General features: G+C 40.8%; 1 protein-coding gene and 1 pseudogene across 1 annotated transcript in view; both read left to right on the forward strand.

Moving 5' to 3' along the window:
• LOC125392707 (cell surface glycoprotein CD200 receptor 2-like) overlaps nt 1–18,763 on the forward strand; it is a 211,600-nt gene that overhangs the window by 170,235 nt on the left and 22,602 nt on the right. The window lies entirely within an intron of this gene.
• On the forward strand, nt 11,305–11,512 carry LOC148122967 (Nuclear RNase P; annotated as a pseudogene).

Below are 18,763 nucleotides of genomic sequence, written 5' to 3' on the forward strand. Positions count from 1 at the left end.
CAAAATGTATAAAATATAAGTCTAATATAAAATAAAAATTAAGAATCCATTTTCAACAACTAAGAAAACACTTCAGACTTTTACATGAAGTTAATTTAACCACCTTTAAATTTTTAAAGACTGTTTATATATGTATTTACCATGTGTTTGCATGCTTGTGTGTGTGTGTGTGTGCGTACGCACACAAGTGTCCATGCGAGCACCCAGGACACAGCACTTGTGTGGGGATCACAGGACCACTGTAGGAGTTGTTCTCTTTTTCTATGTGGGTTCCAGGGTTCAACTTCAGGTCTTCAGCTGTGGCTGCATATGCCTTCACCTCCTGAGCCATCTTGCTGACCCTAACCTTCTTAAATTTAGAGATTTGTATTGTGATCCAGCTCATAATCAACTTTGATAAAAGGGCCTATGTCACTTGAAAAAGTACATATGATGTACTTTGGAATTGTTTTATGAATGTCTCTTTGATCACTCTAATTGGTACTTTTATTAATATGTTATATGTTTATATTACTTTTTAAAGTTCTATTTGCTCTATTTCTGAGGAAGAGGTGTCACAACCTCCATGTATGATTGTGAAACTTTCTACATGTCTTTTTAATTTAGTTAAATTTTGCTTTATGTGGTTTGAAGCTTCATTATCAGGTATGAACTTAATCACAACAGTTAACATTGTAGAAGTTTTCAAATTACGAATAACCAGTTCTGCTTCTGAATAATTTTCTGTTATTGATATAGACTCTAGTTTCTTTCCTCCCCCGCCTTCCTTCCTCTCTCCCATGTTATGTGCAGTTAATAATTTGCTACCATAAGTTTTTGGTGTAGTTATATGGTGTTTTACTTTATTACCACTAATGCCTGTAACTACTTGTTAGAACATGGTTAAAATAATGGCCTGTGGGGAACAGTGAGAGGCTCAAGGAGGAAAGGCAGGGGGCCTTTTGTTCTAAGTGTATTTTGTTTCCTCAATTGTTCTTACATGTAATTTTGTGACTCCTGTGTTAAACATTTACGTTTAATTTATTAGATCATAAATATAGAAGTCAATTTGGTGAAAGGATTGCTGAGTGCTGTCCTCAGTGGCCCCTGAATCTGGATATGGTCTCCTGCCTTGCTTTCACTCTTTCCCAGATATCATCTTAGTATGTACTAGGCAAATTGTATTTAAATTGGTCTGTTCAGAGAAAATTCAGAAGGGCTGCCTTATTAATATATATTATGTGCTTACTGGCAATTATTTACATGTTTATCTGAACTCAAACAGTTTTCCTAGGATCATTGTTTCTTTGTTACATTCACATATGAAAGTATATGCAGTCATTCGTTCATTCATTCTTTTATGCCCTGGCAATGCTTAAGCGTGCATGGGCAGCCAGCTTATGGAAGCTCTCCAGCTGTTCCCATCCTGGGCAGTCCTGTGCTATTGTGATACCCCAGATTCCACAGTCTTCCTTATGCTGTCTATCCAGTGTTTTGGGGGCTTTCCTTTTCACCTTATCCAGTAAACTCTTCCAAGCAGTACTGTCTTCGGGTATCTGCCATCATTCATTCTCATAACAGTGAGAATGTATGAAAGTACACTGAAACTGCGGTAAGGTTGTCTACAGCATTAGGCTGTAGTCTGCTCCACCCTTTTTGGTCTTCTTACCCCAGATCCCACAGACACCAATCTGCACAGGTCAGTGAAAGTCAACACTACTAACCCTCCACATGCATGCACATATCACCAGTTATTTTAATTTTGTTCATGCTTCTAGGTAGGTGGTGATTATTTTGCTGGGCATTTGATAAACATTTCTTCATAGTTACTAATCTTTCTCATGTGTCTACTGGCCATTTGACTAACATTATCCTTTTGAAGTGTTTGATCAAATAATCTTTCTAGTTTTCAAAACTGGTTGTTAATGTGAGTGAATAGTTTATTGAGAGTTCTTCATAGATGAGTCCTAGATGGCACCAAACACTTCTTTGGCAGCTACTGATAATGACCCCATGACTTACCTCCTTAGCCTGTTGTTATGGTGGATCTCTGATTGTTGAACTAGTCCTGCACCCCTGAGATAAATTCCAGTTGTCATGTTTTATGATCCTTTTCTAAGTTTGTAAATTTAATTGGCTAATAATTTGGTGAACTTCTAATCCTTGGGCTTCTAACTCCCAATTGCTGGAATTATATGTCAAGTTACCAAGACCAGTACCATGCAGGGCTCAGGAATTTAACTCAGGACTTTGTGTCAGCTAAGCAAGCACTCTACCTAGGTCATCAGCTCTGGTAACTTGTTTCTTTCAAGTACTGAGTGACTGAGTGATATTAACATTTCCAAATACAACATAACATAATACACATACACACACACACACACACACACACACACACACACACACACACATATATATATATATATATATACATACACACACATATATGTACACTACAGAATCTCTTGTTGCTTTCCAAACTTGTCAATTATAATGGAAGCTAATATACATTCTTAGCAGCAAAGTATAAGGACTCTCTTTTCTGTATATTTTTACCTGAATGTTTGTAGTTGTTTTTATTTTCTTTTTTGTTTAATAAAAATTTCAATTTTATTTAATTAAAATATTATTACAATGTTTCTCACTCTCCCTCCTACCTCCATTCTGTAATTATTTTCTGACTAGAGTAAGATTTAATCTCAATATATTTTTAATATGCATTGCTGTGATGGCTAATAATACTGAACATTTTTATGTGTTTATTGTTAACTTGCACTCCTATTTAGAGAATTGCTGTTTCATTGACTCATTCGTTAATTTGGTCATTTGATTTTTTATTGTCTTTTTGTTAATTTTTTTATGTTCTCTGAGTAAGTCCTCCATGAGATACATAGTTAGCAGAGATATCTCTCCTGTTTTGTCGGCTGTCTTTTCACTCAATTATTTCCTTTGCTGTACAAAAACTTCTTAATTTAATAAAGCCTCTTTTGTCAATTTACAGACCTTATTTTCTGAGTGACTAAAGTCTTGTCTATTGCTTTATCTTACATGTTTCTTATAAGGCACTACACACAAAGGTCACCAGCCATGTAGGCTGTACAAGAACATAAAGTAACTAGCAAATTTTTAGAGGCACCAATAGCTCTACCTTTAAAATGGTTAGCTAAGAAACTTATATGGGTTAAGCAGTGACCTCTATCTGACGATACCTTGCAGACTTTAGAACAGCTGGTACAAAGCAACTAGATGCTCACCATATTGATGAATCAACTAGCCCTGGAAATTCTCCTGCATTTGTTGTAAAAAAGAAATGTGGTAAATGGAGAATGATGACAGATCTAAAAGTTGTCAAAAAGGTAATTCAACCTATGGGCCCTCTACAATCTGGAATCCCTCTGTCTTCTCTATTACCAAAAGGATGACCTCTTATAGTTATTGATTTGAAAGATTGTTTCTTCACTATACCTTTACAAGAAAAGGATAGAAAAAACTTTGCCTTCACATTCCTAATTATAATAATTCTCAGCCTACTAGGAGAGATCAATGGACTATCCTCCCACAAGGTACGGTCAATAGCCGTACATTGTGCCAATATTTTGTAAGTCAGCCATTGGAAATAATACATAAGCAATTTCCTTAGTCTATAATCTACTATGACATGGATGACATTTTGCTATCTGATTCAAACATTGATACTTTAGAATGTTTGAAGAAGGAAAGAAAGTTTTGCCAAAATAGGGATTACAGATTGCTCCTGAAAAAATATAGAGAGGAGACTCTATCAATTACCAAGGCTATACAATTGGTTTGCAGAAAATTAGGACACAAAAGGCACAAATTAGGAGAGATCAGTTGAGGACTCTTAATGACTTTCAAAGATTGTTAGGAGACATTTCCAATCTATGATCAGCTGTTGGGATAACACTTGATCTAATAATTCATTTAAACAAAACCTTAGATGGTGAAAAAGATTTGAATAGTCCCAGAAAATTAACTGCTGAAGAAGAATAGGAATTGATAATTGTTAAGGAAAAATTACAGGAAGCACATGTAGATGGGGTAAATCCAAATCTTAATTGTATTCTAGTCATATTGCCTTCTAGAATTTCTCCTACAGGAATTTTAATGCAGATGAAAACATATTAGAATAGATCTTTTTACCATGTAAACCAAGTAAAAAAATAAAAACTTATGTGGAAAGCATCTCTGAATTAATTATAAAAGGTAAATTGAGACTTTGTCAATTAGCAGGTATAGACCCAGCAGAGAATATAATGTCTTTTACTACTGATCAAATAAAAAAGTTTTGAAAAGACATGAACCATGGCAAAAAGTTTGTGCTAATTTTTTGGGAGAAATTAATATCAATTGTCCCAAAAGTGATAGACTTAACCATATAAAGAGAACTTCTTGGATTCTTCTCCAAATTGCATGTGATGCTCTAATAACTGGAGGCCGTACCTTTTATACTGATGCAAACAAATCAGGGAAGGCAGGATACAAAGCATAAGAATTAAGTAAGGTGGAATAAAGCCCTTATAATTCTGTCCAGAAGGCAGAAGTATATGCTATTCTCATGGTGCTAAGGAATTTTAATGAAACTCTTAATATAGTTACTGATTTACAGTATGCAGAAAGAGTTATCTTGCATATTGAAACCACTGAATTTATACCAGATGATACAGAATTAACTTCATTCTTTATTCAGGTGCAAGACATAATCAGGAATAGGCTTTGTCCTATATACATAACACACATACAACCCCATATTGGTCTGCCAAGTCCTATAGCACAAAGCAATGCAGAAATTGATCAATTATTGATTGGAAGCGTGTTCTAGGCCTCAGAATTTCATAAAAACATCACGTCAATAGCAAAGGTTTAAAGAAAGAGTTTTTCCATTACATGGCAACAAGCTAAGGAGAGTATAAAGAGATGACCAATCTGCTCTTTATATAACCAAACACCACTACCTGCAGGGACTAACCCAAAGGGTACTCAAAGGAATGAAATCTGGCAGACAAGTGTGTTGGATGTGATCCACTTTGCAGAATTTAGAAAATTAAAATATGTACACCACACCATTGATACTTACTCAGGTTTTCAGTGGGCAACTTCTTTAAGCTCAGAAAAGGCTGATTCAGTAATCATACATTTATTAGAAGTTATGGCCATCATGGGTATACCTGCACCAATAAAGACAGATAATGGTCCAGCACATGTCTCTAGGAAGATGAAACATTTTTTTGCTTATTATAATATTAAGCATATTACAGGTATACCACACAATCCTATAGGTCAGGCATTTATAGAAAAATCAAATTGAACTATAAAGGATATGTTAAGCAAACAGAAAGGGGTAGAAATGCCCCCAGAAATAGATCACATAATACTTTATTAACCTTGAATTTTCTTAAACACTAATGAGAAAGGGACAACAACAGCAGAGAGACATTGAATAATCAAAAAGTCTCCTGAATTAAATCAATCGGTTTATTTCAAGGATGGGCTGACCTCACAATGGAAACCAGGAGACGTGCTCCATTGGGGAAGGGGTCTTGCTCTTGTTTCCACAGGAAAAGAAAAACTATGGATACCATCAAAATTAATAAAGATTCAGTTTGAAAAGTAGAAATCTCTTGAAAAAGAGAAAAGACAGCTCATCCACAATGGTGACAACCATATAGGTTGTAAGGAAAGCATATAGGATTGGGGCACAGTTCTGTTCTTGTCTTTGCAGAAGAATGCTTATCTTCAAAAATTCAAGAGACCCTGGATGTTTGGATGATGACAGAAGGAAAAAATAACTATCCAATAAGGATCATCAAGAAAAATGAATATAATTTGTAAATATAGGTATTGAAACATATACATTTGCATATATGTATGAATATACATTTATGAATATAAAAAGATGGCTTTAGAGTTGGACACTGGATCTATCCCTTTCTAAATCCAAGCATATTGTTAAAATAAAAATTCAGAGTTTCTGCCTCATATCAGGAGCCATGAAATGGAATAGAAAGAAAGAATAATTTTTTAAAAAATTTTCTTTTTCTCTTATCTATTTTTGTCTCTATTGTACTTTTCATTGAATATATATATATTGAATATATATTTTCATATGAATATATATATATTTCATTGAATATATATATATATATATATATATATATATATATATATATATTCCACAATGAACAATGAATTTTCCTGCAGTAATCTTTGACATTTCCAGGAAGAAGTTGGGGCCCCACAACAGCAAATCCAACTGTTTGATATGATGTCATGATGATGATAGCACTACTACAAGACGTGTTTTGGGCTGCTCAAGATGGTTCCAAGTTGGTTAGCTGAAATGGTGCACCTTTTTTTTTTTTACAACGTTTTGGCCAGACCTTCAAATTGGAACCTCAGAAAAACCCTACCAAATACTCAGAGACTATTTGAAATTATACCAAACAGTAATCTTGAACCTTAACCATCATTCTACTTCCACAGGATCCCATAGTAAGAACATCACCCCAATGGCAGCTGGAAATAATTTAGAAGACAATGTCCCCTCTCCCAACAAAGTTTGTCCTCAGGGTTAGGGACATCAGTTAGGAGTTGATTATTATTGATACAGGGTTGGAGGGTGGGGGTGGTAATTTTATAGGCTGAGGCATCTCTTTGAAAAAGGGGAAAATTGGATGGGATAATAGATTAGTGTGAGCTTACTCATATTAATAATAATAGTGAGTAATAGAGTGACTACTTATAAGTTATTATTTATAGGCCATTACATTGGTATAGATTCTTGTATATTGATACAAAGTTAAATTATTTTGAATATTGCATGGATGCATGCTTCTACCTCTGCTTAAAACATATTTTATATATTGTTATATATTTATCATATTGCAAGGTCCATTTCTACCTCTGATCAAGATACTTATACATTGTTTACATTTTGAGGTCATTGTCCTCATTTGTTGCACAATTGATTATGGTATAATATTCTAATATGGAGTCTTAGTCTTTAAGCTATATAGGTATTAAGAAATATAGTTCAATAGTCATCTATGCTTGTAATACTTATAGTTAGACTAATAAGGTTCTTTGATATATAGAGATTATATTCTGCATAAATAGGTAATCTTCAACTGCTTCAAAGAGCTGTAGAATATGGCATTTAAATAACTTAGGTTACTGTTGACATGAGACACAATTGCTCCAGGCAGCACCGATCTATTCCTGAGAGAATATTGAGCACTGAAGACACTCCACTTGGTGCTTGTTTTCTTCTTGGCAAAACTGGCCTTTTGTCAAAGAAATGCCCATGCTTAAACCACTGACAAGATATATAGTATCCAGAAATGCATAAGCAGGACTGTCAAATCTTTCCAAGACAGGGTAAGACAGTTTTGAAAAATGTCCTGCTCTGTGAGATCTGAATTCTGCACATTAAGGGCAGGATCTAGAAATTGTTCATTTTCTAACATGTACTCGGGCTGATTGTAAAGAGTAATTGTGTGTAGATGCTACTGCTAGCAATAGCATTAGTGAGGAAAGCACATATGTTAGAATGACAACTTTTCTTAGAGGTGGGGTGCTACTTCTTGTAGAGGCTATGGAATATTATTTGGGTGAGGGTCAAAAAAGTTAGGATTAAGAAGGAACGGATGTTACCTAACACTATTGCATCTAAGTTTGTGACTTCTGTTTTTTGAACACCTGGAGAAAATACTACAGAAAATAAAGTTGCTTTATGATTCATGAAGTAACTGAGTCAGCAAGATAGCGGGATAATTAGCTATGCGAGCAGCTTCTGGGTGGTTTTGAAAATCATTTGCAATTTGCCAAATTCTTTTACTTTCTATGATTCAACATAAACAAAGATGTTTGTGTTTTAAAGTTTGTGTTTCAAAAATTGTTCTTGGTATACAAAGAATTACTTCTAAGAATGCAGCAACTCTTTAACTTGTTCATTGACATGGAAATTACAATTTTCAGATTAAATGATACATGATTATGGTGGTTTGAGATAAAAAGCCTAGCTACTGGATAAGTTATAAACACAAAGCAATACAGACTGTCACCAAGCAATGCATTTCTGAATCTGGTTTCTTTCAATTCTTTACTAGAATAAAAACAAGAGTGAGATTCTATGTCAAAGTCTTGGCTAATAGTGCTTTTAGTATTGTCAGTTGTGAAGAGATAAGGATCCAAACACACTGATAAACTATCAAAATGGACATCACTTAAAATCCATTAGGTGTTTTGTAAGATTTCTTTCAAGTTTTATCTATTAATTATAGACTCCTTTATATGAAAAACGTAATCACTAGACTGGGAAGATGGCTCAGCCAGTAAAATACTTGCTGCATAAGAATGAGGATCTGAGTTCAGATTCCCAGAAACCACATACAAGACTGTCAGGCCAGCACAGCAACAGTCATACTTCTGAGCAAGGGTCATTGGGATTAACACACAACACAACTTCAAGTTCTGTAGATAAGCTTTTATTCCACTTTCTCACACAGTATATACAGTCCTCAGCAGGGGAGTCCAAGCCAGCAAAAGCAGGAAGCTCATCATCATAACTCAGTGGCTTAGGGATAAACATCCTTAGAAACATTGCTGAAAACAACAGATTGTTCCTGCTTTTGTTCCTGTTTTCAACCAACCACAAGAGTGCAAAACAGATAAAGTGGGGGTGCAAAGGTCTGTCCTCCAGGAACCCAACAATTCCCCCCTTTTTATTTTAAAAACATGAGAGCCCCTGTCTTAGGGCTCCCCCAGATAAAGACTCTTACTCATCTATGGGAGATCTTAATCCCTGTCTTAGGCGAGCTCTCTATACCAGGACAGTTGCCTGTCATAAGGATCCCTCATGACCTATGCAGCATCTGCAGCCAGACTTGGGGCACTTCCCAATTACTGGAAGACAGCCCGAGCAACACTTGTCGAGTGACAGTGTGCTATACGCGGGATTGCCGTATAAAGCAGCAGAGAATCCAAAAACAGATAACTCCAATAGCAATATCAGTACAAGTGAGCATTCCAGACAATTGTTGGACCCAAACTGGGCCATGGCATTCTACTGACTAGATCCAGACACAGCAGGGACCTATGTGCTATTAATACTAACAATATGATGAGCTGTCTGCAGGGTAAAACTTAAAAAGGAGGAATTGCAAGTGCCACCCAAACATTCATTAAACTATTCAACCATATCAGAAGCATTTACAACATTAGTAGGTATAGTGTACAAGACACTTGTTGCAGGAGTCAAAGGGAATCTACCTGTTCTTACAAAAGCACAGTTTGTTAATTTAAATGTAAAAGTTCAAGTCCAATATGAGAGTCCAGAGCACTCCATGTCTGCAGGGACTCGCTAACCCATCAGACAGTTGATCTCTGTAGTCACAACTGTCTGGGAAATGGCAACTCCAGCAACCATAGCCACAGTGGCAGCAACAGCAATAGCAGCAACAATTGCAGCTGTTCGCCCACTATCAATAAAGGATGATCTCCTGATGTTCTTGAGACACCAGCACCAGCAGAGGAATCATAGCAGGTACTCAAATGATCAAAGCTCTATTAGAACCGCCCCAGCAATTACTCAGCTTGCAGATCCTGGAAGAACAATTAAGAATATTGCCCCAAAGTGCCATTCCACAATACAAAGAAAAATGGGGCAGGAACGCAAGCAGAGGATTGAATAGTCGTATTGCATCCAGTCAATATAACCAATCAGTCTCTTGAGTGATTCATTCTCCCCACATAACTGTGGGGTGAAGACTAAAATCTCTATCACCATCCCAACACTGAGGAGCAGGTTTGGGACCTTGGGTATTATGCAATACTAACTGGCATTAAAAGTGGGGGTTTTCTCACCAGACTCCCCATCACTCATAATTCTGTTGTTGTTACCAGAGTTACCTGAAACAGAAGGAGTGTAGCAGTCTTCATCTTGGATCACTGGCCTTACCTACTGCTCTGTCACCCAGATTGGTTTACCAACTTCTGGAGGAAAAATACATACAGCCCCTCCTTCACTTTTGCCAACAAGGGGTTTGGTTCCATCCAGCATCTACAGTCAAAAAATTTAAAATAAAGAGAATGGTCCATAATTGAGTTGCTGGGAGAATATGAACTCCCCCCTTTTTAGTTTTTGAAAATATTGCTTGAGGGTCTGATTGGCTCTTTCCACAATTGCTTGACCCATTGAATTATATGGGATGCCTGTTTTATGGGAAATTTTATAGAATGAACAAAATGATAATTTTTTTGCTGATATATGCTGGGCCATTATCAGTCTTAATAACCTCAGGTTTGCCCAGATGTAGGAAGCCACCTGGAGGCACAGGTGGTCCTGCAGTTTGGAGGTATACAAGTCCATACCTGGCTTAGCCACATGGGGCTGAGCACCCTTGCCTGCACCCTTGCTTGCACATGCTCAGACCAGCAGAATGGCATTGACCAATCAGGACAGCATTCAAGCCTCTCCACCGTTTAAAAGCAGCTGCCTCTGGGCTCTACTCGCTCTCTCTAAGCTTTCTCTTGTCCCTGCTCTATCTTCCCTTCCCCCAATTTTCCTCAATCAAATGCTCCGAATAAAGACGTGACCAGGGAAGGAATTCTCGTTTTTAGTGGCGTTCATTCCTGCTGGTCAGGATGCGCGTCGCAACTGGTGCTCGAAACCCCGGGACGCCGAGGGACCCTGACAACTACGCTGGGGTACCCTGAGAAGGAAGCGCGCAGCAACTGGTGCTGAAAGCCTGGGAAGAAGGAGCTGAAATCAGACACCGGACAGAGAGCCATGAATTTCAGAACTCTGCCACGTGGAGCGGTGAGTGACGTCAGTTAAATCCTCCAGAAAGGGGAGGAAAAAGAATGGAAAAAGTATAGGCCTAGAAAGAAAAGAAAATAGAAAGAATCAAAGAAAAGGTATCTGAAAGAAGGTACAGAAAGCAATGGGGAAGAAAAAACCCCTCAAGTTCAGTGCAGGTGGAGCTGAGAAAAAGCGAGGTTTACGGTTGGGAGATCCGCGGCTTCCTCTGTCCGTACTCGCTGTTAGAGACTCGGAGGCAACAGTCTCATAGGGAGGCGGGCTTGATCATGTTTGAAGACTGCCTTTCCTGTTCTTAAAGAGCCACAGAGCTTTTGGAGGTGATTTTCGCCTAATTTTGATAAGAGAGCTCAGTCTCTGGCTCTCACGTACAGAAAACTTTAATTTTGATTGAGGAAGTCGCCGGGTGGTGGTGGCGCACGCCTTTAATCCCAGCACTTGAGCTCTGAGCACAAACTCTGAACCGCGTTTCCATAGCAACATGGGCGGGCGGAGGAAGCTCATCGGCGGGGCCACGTGCTGAGTGCTCGTCACTCCTCGGCCCCTGGGAAGGTCTGAGACTGGGGCCCCCCACGGCCCTAACCGGGCCCTCCACGGGTGGGCGGATGCCCCCCCTTGCAGGAGCTTGGAAAAGACTCATGGCCGGCGGTGCGAGTTCATTGCCTGAGGTGAGGCAGGGTGCACAGTTCGCAGGTACAGGATAAACGGCGAGCCCGCGCACGGCCCGGGGCGGGGCCATGCCTTTGTTTGGGCCACAATGGGCCACAATGGGCCGTGCCTCAGCCGCGGCCGTCAAAAAAAATTCAGTCAGATAAAAACATTTGTCGCCAAAAATTCAGTCAGATTCCCCAAAAAATACACATCGTCCCGTCGTCAGCAGGAAGCAGCTAGATCGATTGTCGATGCCCATTTTCCCTCAAAGAACTGGTCGTAATTATCATAATAAAGGCATGTCAACCTGGTTACCGGTATCCTAGGTAACAAAGGCGAACCTTTTGCCTGAGGCAACGGGTGGAATAAAACAATGCTACCTAGAGGTTTTTTCATTTGAATGTGAGGCCTGGAGAGATGGCTCAGAGGTTAAGAGCACTGCCTGCTCTTCCAAAGGTCATGAGTTCAATTCCCAGTGACAACTGTTTTGGTTTTAGACAATAGAGGGGGACTACCAGTGACAGCTTCCCCCAGAGAAAGGACTTTTCTTGCATTCTTTACACTTAATTTTTAATTCAAAATTTTGCTGGAAAAACAACAGCAGACAGAGATGCTCTGTTTGAAAGCAATTCCGTCTAATTCTAAGGCCTGCTTTAATGGCACAGGCAAACAAGATTTGCTCTTTGGAGCAGAGACATGTAAGTCTCTATGTTCAAAACCAGCCTACTTCCAGTACTGATTGTGCTGAATTTTTACACTGGAGTTTTTAATACTCTTAAATGTTAATTTGGGAGGAGAGTTTTGTTTATGTTTTTCTAGGAATGCTGACATACATCTGGATGCCAGCGAGACTGACAAGAGAAATAAAGAAGAAAGATGACCCAGTGGATGCTGAGTGTCCTGCTGTAGAAGATTCATGCGGAGGCAGAAGAGATGACCTTCTGGGCAGTGTCAAGAGCAGCTGTTTCACACCATCGACTTGAGCAGCACCCTGTGCAACCTCTTATCTCTTACTCTATTTTGCCTTTTCCTTCCTTAGGAATGGGTGGGAGCAGAGATATTCTTGGCATGCTGTGTCTAGGTGGAAGTGCTGTATTCTTTGATTGGTGTGCTACTTGCTAGCCCAAGTGAGGTGGGACAAGGTCTTTGTGGCACAGGCCTTGGCAGCCTTGGAATGTGTATCCTCACCCCAGGTTTGGCTCTCAGCTTCAAAAGAGTTCATAGGCAATTAGCCATGCATACCCTCTAGGGACCAGATAGTCCCACGGCATAGAGGAAGGTATGCATAGGCGGAGGGTGTGCAGACACAGCCCTAGCACTCCCAAGGTAGTAGTCCCATTGCACGGGAAGGGTGTGTCTTGTTTTTCTTTTCTTCAATCGGTCCACACATCATGAGGTGGGGACCAGATTGGAAAATAGTTTTGCCTTGTTGCTTTTATTTACAGTAGAAGGGGGAGATGTAGGAAGCCACCTGGAGGCACAGGTGGTCCTGCAGTTTGGAGGTATACAAGTCCATACCTGGCTTAGCCACGTGGGGCTGAGCACCCTTGCCTGCACCCTTGCTTGCACATGCTCAGACCAGCAGAATGGCATTGACCAATCAGGACAGCATTCAAGCCTCTCCACCGTTTAAAAGCAGCTGCCTCTGAGCTCTACTCGCTCTCTCTAAGCTTTCTCTTGTCCCTGCTCTATCTTCCCTTCCCCCAATTTTCCTCAATCAAATGCTCCGAATAAAGACGTGACCAGGGAAGGAATTCTCGTTTTTAGTGGCGTTCATTCCTGCTGGTCAGGATGCGCATCGCACCCATATAGGCAAAAGCAGATAAGCAGTGTCATTCTCCTGAATGCAAGGATGTGAAAATTACTCCTGAAAAGGTGTCTACTGATACATGGACAAACTTAAGTTTCCCTGCAGCAGGCAGGAGTGTAACATCCATCTGCCATAACTGATTTGGTCGTAACCCTTGTGGATTAACTCCTAAATTGGGGTTGCTTAGGAAAGGAGCACACTGAGGACAAGAAGATGTAATGGCTTGTGCTACTTCTCACATGCATCGAGTATGATGCCAAAGGAAGCACGCATTAAGATGAAATTTATCATGTATTTCTTGGGCGCAGTCAGAAGTAAAGCAAACGTGTATATTTGTCAGCTAAATCATTACTTGCTGACAATGACCCAGACAGCCGGGTATGACTGTGGATATGTCTGACAAACAAAGGCTCAGTCCGCTGCCAAATCAAATGTTGAACACAGCTGAGCAAATGATGGACCTTAGAGGTAGGTGATATACATGCAGATGTCTCCAATGTCTTAAAGATGTGGGCCATATACACACTGTCAGTATATAAATTTACAGGTTCCCCAGGGAAGAACTGGAGTGCAATGAGGCAGGCTGTTGCCTCTGCAACTTGGGTTGATACATCCCCCACAGGATGTTTCCATACTTTCCCTCCAGAAACCACTACTACATTACATTTAGGGGAAGCATCTGTAAAGACAACATGAGATGAGGGTATGGGAGATCCTCTAATCACTTGGGGGAATATAACAGGATGATTTTTGAATAGGACCAATAATGGATGCTGAAGATAATGAGAATCAAAACTTCTGGAAAAAGAGGTGAGAAAAAGGGTTCACTCATCATGGTACTGCTGTCAATGTGCTAGCTGGTCTTTAGTATAAGGTGTTATAATCTTGTCAGGGTACTTCTTAAACATCTGGGCAGCAATGTTTAGCTTTACCAAGCTTTACAAAGCTATATTGTAATATAGCTTCATAGTATGGGGTGACTACCCTCGCTGGAGAGGCAGGCGTGTATACCCATAAAATAGGTCCATCCTGCCAAGAGACTCCCATAGGGGCAAAATTGCAAACAAGAACTACAAAATTTAATGGTTGATCATAATTAATCTGCTGGAGATGGACCCTTTCAATGTTGTTCAGAAGAAGCCTTAAGGCCTGCCTGGCTGCAGGCATCAATATTCGGGGAGAGGTTGTGTTGAGATCTCCCAAGAGCATATCATACAATGGTCTTAAGTCACCTATTTTGATTGCTAGGGAGGGACATATCCACTGTACGTCTCCCAGTAACTGCTGTCAATCTTGTAAGATTTAAGATGAGAGGTGTCAATAGTTATTTTTTTTTTTTGGTTTAATTCCATCCACGGCCAATTGGTACCCAAGGTAGGAATACGGGGTTTGCATCTGGACCTTCTCAGGAGCTATGATCAGCCCCACCTTCTCTAAATTCTGTTGCATTTGAGTATAAGCCTTGAGCAGTTGATCTTGATCAGGCCCTGCTATTAATAAATCATCTATATAATGAACAATATATAACTGTGGAAACTGACAGCAGACAGGCTCCAAGGCAGCAGTAAGTTTGACACATGGTAGGACTATTTGTCATTCCCTATGGGAGTATAATCCAATGGCATTGCAAAGCTGGTTCCTTAAAATTAACTGAAGGAAGACTAAAAGCAAAATGAAAGCTATCCTGTTTAGCTAGAGAAATAGTAAAAAAGGCAATCCTTTAAATCCACTATAATTATATGCCAGCCCCGAGGTATGGCTGAAGGGAAGGTTCCCTGCTGAAGAGGACCGACCCATAGACTGTATCACCTCATTGACAGCCCTGAGGTCCTGTAATAGTCTCCATTTTCCAGATTTCTTTTTAATGAGAAATATGGGTGTATTCCAAGGGGAAGTAGAGGGGACAGTGTGCCCAGCCTGCAGCCAATCTTGGACCAAAGCATGAGCAGCCTGCAATTTCTCTTGAGTCAAGGACTGTAGGCCCACATATGTCTTTATGGTATAGCAGCCAGGCTCTGAAGCCATTGGGCTGATCTGAAGTGATCACATAGCCCTGCAGACAGCCTGTCTCTGCCTGACAAAAAAAAAATGCTGGCTGCTCCCTTTCTTTGTAATTTAGAGGATATAGAGATGCTTATAGAGATGCTAATTCAAGCCTATGTGACAGCTAGCAGCAGACAGGTAGATATGGACGTGGACATGACAAAAGGCCATTCACCTGGTTACCTAGGAGACAGTATGATGATGTATTTTCCAGCCCAGTTTATGTATTGATATAAAAGATGCTTGGAGAATAAATGCAGGGAGATCTTCAGGAGAGATCCTTAGGAGAGAATTTCAGGAGGAAGAAGCCTGAGATGCCCTTATCCGTAATAATGGTGTAAGTTAGATCTGGTTATTCCTTGCGCCTCCATACCAGTCCAGTTAGGGAAAATAGATATTTGTGTTGGAGCCACATGGGCTCCAACAAAGGGCCACTGCTCCACCCAAACTGGATTGTCAGATTTCCAAGTTATAGGAATTGGGGCAGGCTTGGGAACAGTGACCCTAACTAAAAATGGAGTAGACCACTTTGGTCTCTCAGAAATCTGGTAATTTGTTTATCTGGTGTCACTGGCTGCAACTGGCTCTGCAGATTTTTTCCCAGCCCCTGTCCTGGTCTCCATCCCAATTGCTGCATAATTTGGGACTCTGGTGGTGGTAGTGTGGGCTGAGTGGTCAAGTCAGCTCCCATCTCACTCAGGACATTTCTTCCCCAGAGATTAACAGGTAGTCCTGGGAGGACATGTGGCTGAAAGTAACCCTCATGGCTTTCATTATCCTGCCATTTTAATATTTTTGCACTCTCCTTGGGACTTGCTTGACCTATTCCTGGTAGGGTGGCAGTACTACTTTCTAATGGCCACTTCTTAGGCCAGAATTCTAAGGACAAGATGGAGACATCAGCTCCAGAGTCTAAAATCCCATTAAATGACTTCCCATCAGTAATAAATTCCAATTGCGGTCTTTCTTTCATATGATCTACCCAAAAGGCTGCAGTACCAGATGACCCAAAACCCTTAGCACCCTGACTGGACCTGGCCATGGGGTTGGAGATGTTAACTAAGGGTACCAAGACCAATTGGGCAATACTATCCCCCTGAGAAATTACTGTAACTCCTTGAGTAACTGATGTCATAATTTTTCTTTCTCCTTGATAATCTGCATCAACAACCCCAGGATGAATTTGAATTCCCCTCAAGATGGTACTGCTTCTTTCTAAGATAAGCCCCAAAGTCCCTCTAGGGAGTGGTCCCAAAACATTAATGGGTAAAGCTTGAACTCCCATTTGGGCTGCTTGGGCAGAGGTACTGAGGTACAGTCCTGCACTTCCTGGGGTGACGCAGGGAAAGTCTGCAATGCTAAAAGGTTGCCCTGTGGAACAAACTGGATACAGTCACTGCCGGGGTAGGACTCCCTGACTCCTGGTGTCATTGCTCTGTACACTGAGGTTCTGGGACCCTGGAGCGGGGCCCTCTGCCAGTTTCCCTGCTGTTGGCATTGGACAGGCAGAGGCCTTCCATCTATATCTGTCTTAGATCTGCAATCATTTGCCCAATGGCCCCCCCTTTTACATTGTGGGCACTTTCCTGGTCTGGCAGTAGTTCCCTGAGTGAGTTGTGGACATTCCTTTTTAAAATGTCCAGGGGCACCACAGTTAAAGTAGGTTTTATCCCCAGTTGTCTGGGATCCTGCCCAGGCCTGATGGCAGCGGCAATCACCTGGTCCTGAATGAAGTGCCCGTCAATATCCCAGCAGGTCCAGATGTATTCATTTAAGCTTTTTGCCTTATGTGGCTGCAAAGCTTTCTTACAGTATTTATTTGCATTCTCAAATGTCAGCTGCTTAACTATGGGCATAGCTGTGGTCACATCACCAAACAATCTCCTTGCCAACTGCAATATCCTATCCATATAGTCCTGAAATGGTTCTGAAGGCCCTTGTAGAACCTTTGACAGCTGATCCCCCATGGCCTTGTTTGGCAGGGCTTTCCTAGCTTTGGTAGCTGCAGCAGCTTTCTGAAGATATACGGCAGGATCGAGCAACACAATTTGATTGGCCAAGTCAAGATAAGCTCCTGCTCCAGTTAGCATGTCTAGAGTGTGCTGTGCCTGTCCCGCTTCAGCATTTAACCTAGCCATTTGTAAACAATTTTCTTGATACTCTCCCCTCCATAATAAGTAATATCCTCCTGAGAGTACCACATGCCATAGCTGCTGCCAATCACTAGGTGTAAGTTCAATGCCGCAAAAGACTCTACCATGGCAAGAGTAAATGAGGCCTGAGAGCTGTATACCACCTTGGCCTCTTTCAATTGCTTCATCTCCTTAAAGCTCAAGGCCACATGTTATCTCAGGATCTGTCCTGGATTGTTAGGATCAGGTACCTCTATAACCAGAGCAACTGTGTGCCGGGGCCAAAAACAGACACCTCCTCTTCTTCCTGAGCCCTCTTCAGCCTCCCAGTCATCTGTCAGTCCCTAACGGGACTCCCTCCTTCCCCAATTCTCATTATAAGCAAATGGGGCTGATGTCACACATAAGGAATCCTTCACCTTACAGTGCTTCAGCCTTTTCTTAAGTACTTTAATTTCCTGCATTAGCTGTGCTTCCTCATCAGATAAACTATTCTCTACACTAGAGTTGAGGGTGTCTTTCCCATTTTCTGACTCAGAGGTTATTGCTATCTGGTTTTGATCCTGAATGCGGGCAGACTTTGGCGCTAGCCTTAGTCCTATGCCAGATTCCCAAGTTCCCCCTGGTACCCCTGACATTTCCTTTTGGTCCCTTTGCGACTCTGCCAATCCTATGGACCAGCAAGTTTCCTCCTCCTGTATTTCTTCAAGTATTTCTTTAGCTGCAATGACCTCCAGTCTCACATTCACTTTATCAGTAAGTAGGGCATCGCGAACCAGGCGCCATAGCGAAAAGGTAGATATAGGGACACTATTGGCACCCTCCTTTTGCAGCTATTTCTGCAAATCTCTTTTTACCTGTTTCCAATTGGAGATGTTCAAACCTCCACCTGTCAAAAACCATGGGCTTGCTGTGGCTATATTCTTTTAAAAAAAATCCTCTATAGTTCTCTCTTTGACCGCGGTTCCTTGTTGCTCTAACAATTTAGCTATCTGATATATCAGGTCTCTCTCACTGCTTCTGGATCCCATTTTTTACCCCAATCCATCCTTACTGGCCTAAGGTTACCTGACTACAACTCCTTCTTTCTCAGATATCGGTGGAAACCTCCACTTTGGCGCGCCAACACAACTGTCGTTCTTCTGTGCGAGGGACATTGGGATTAACACACAACACAACTTCAGGTTCTGCAGACAAGCCTTTATTCCACTTTCTCACACAGTATATATAGTACTCGGCAGGGGAGGCCAAGCCAGCAAAAGCAGGAAGCTCATCATGGTAACTCAATGGCTTAGGGGTAAACATCCTTAG

This window comes from Myodes glareolus, chromosome 2 (genome assembly GCF_982192425.1).
Source record: "Myodes glareolus chromosome 2, mMyoGla1.1, whole genome shotgun sequence".
NCBI lineage: Eukaryota > Metazoa > Chordata > Mammalia > Rodentia > Cricetidae > Myodes > Myodes glareolus.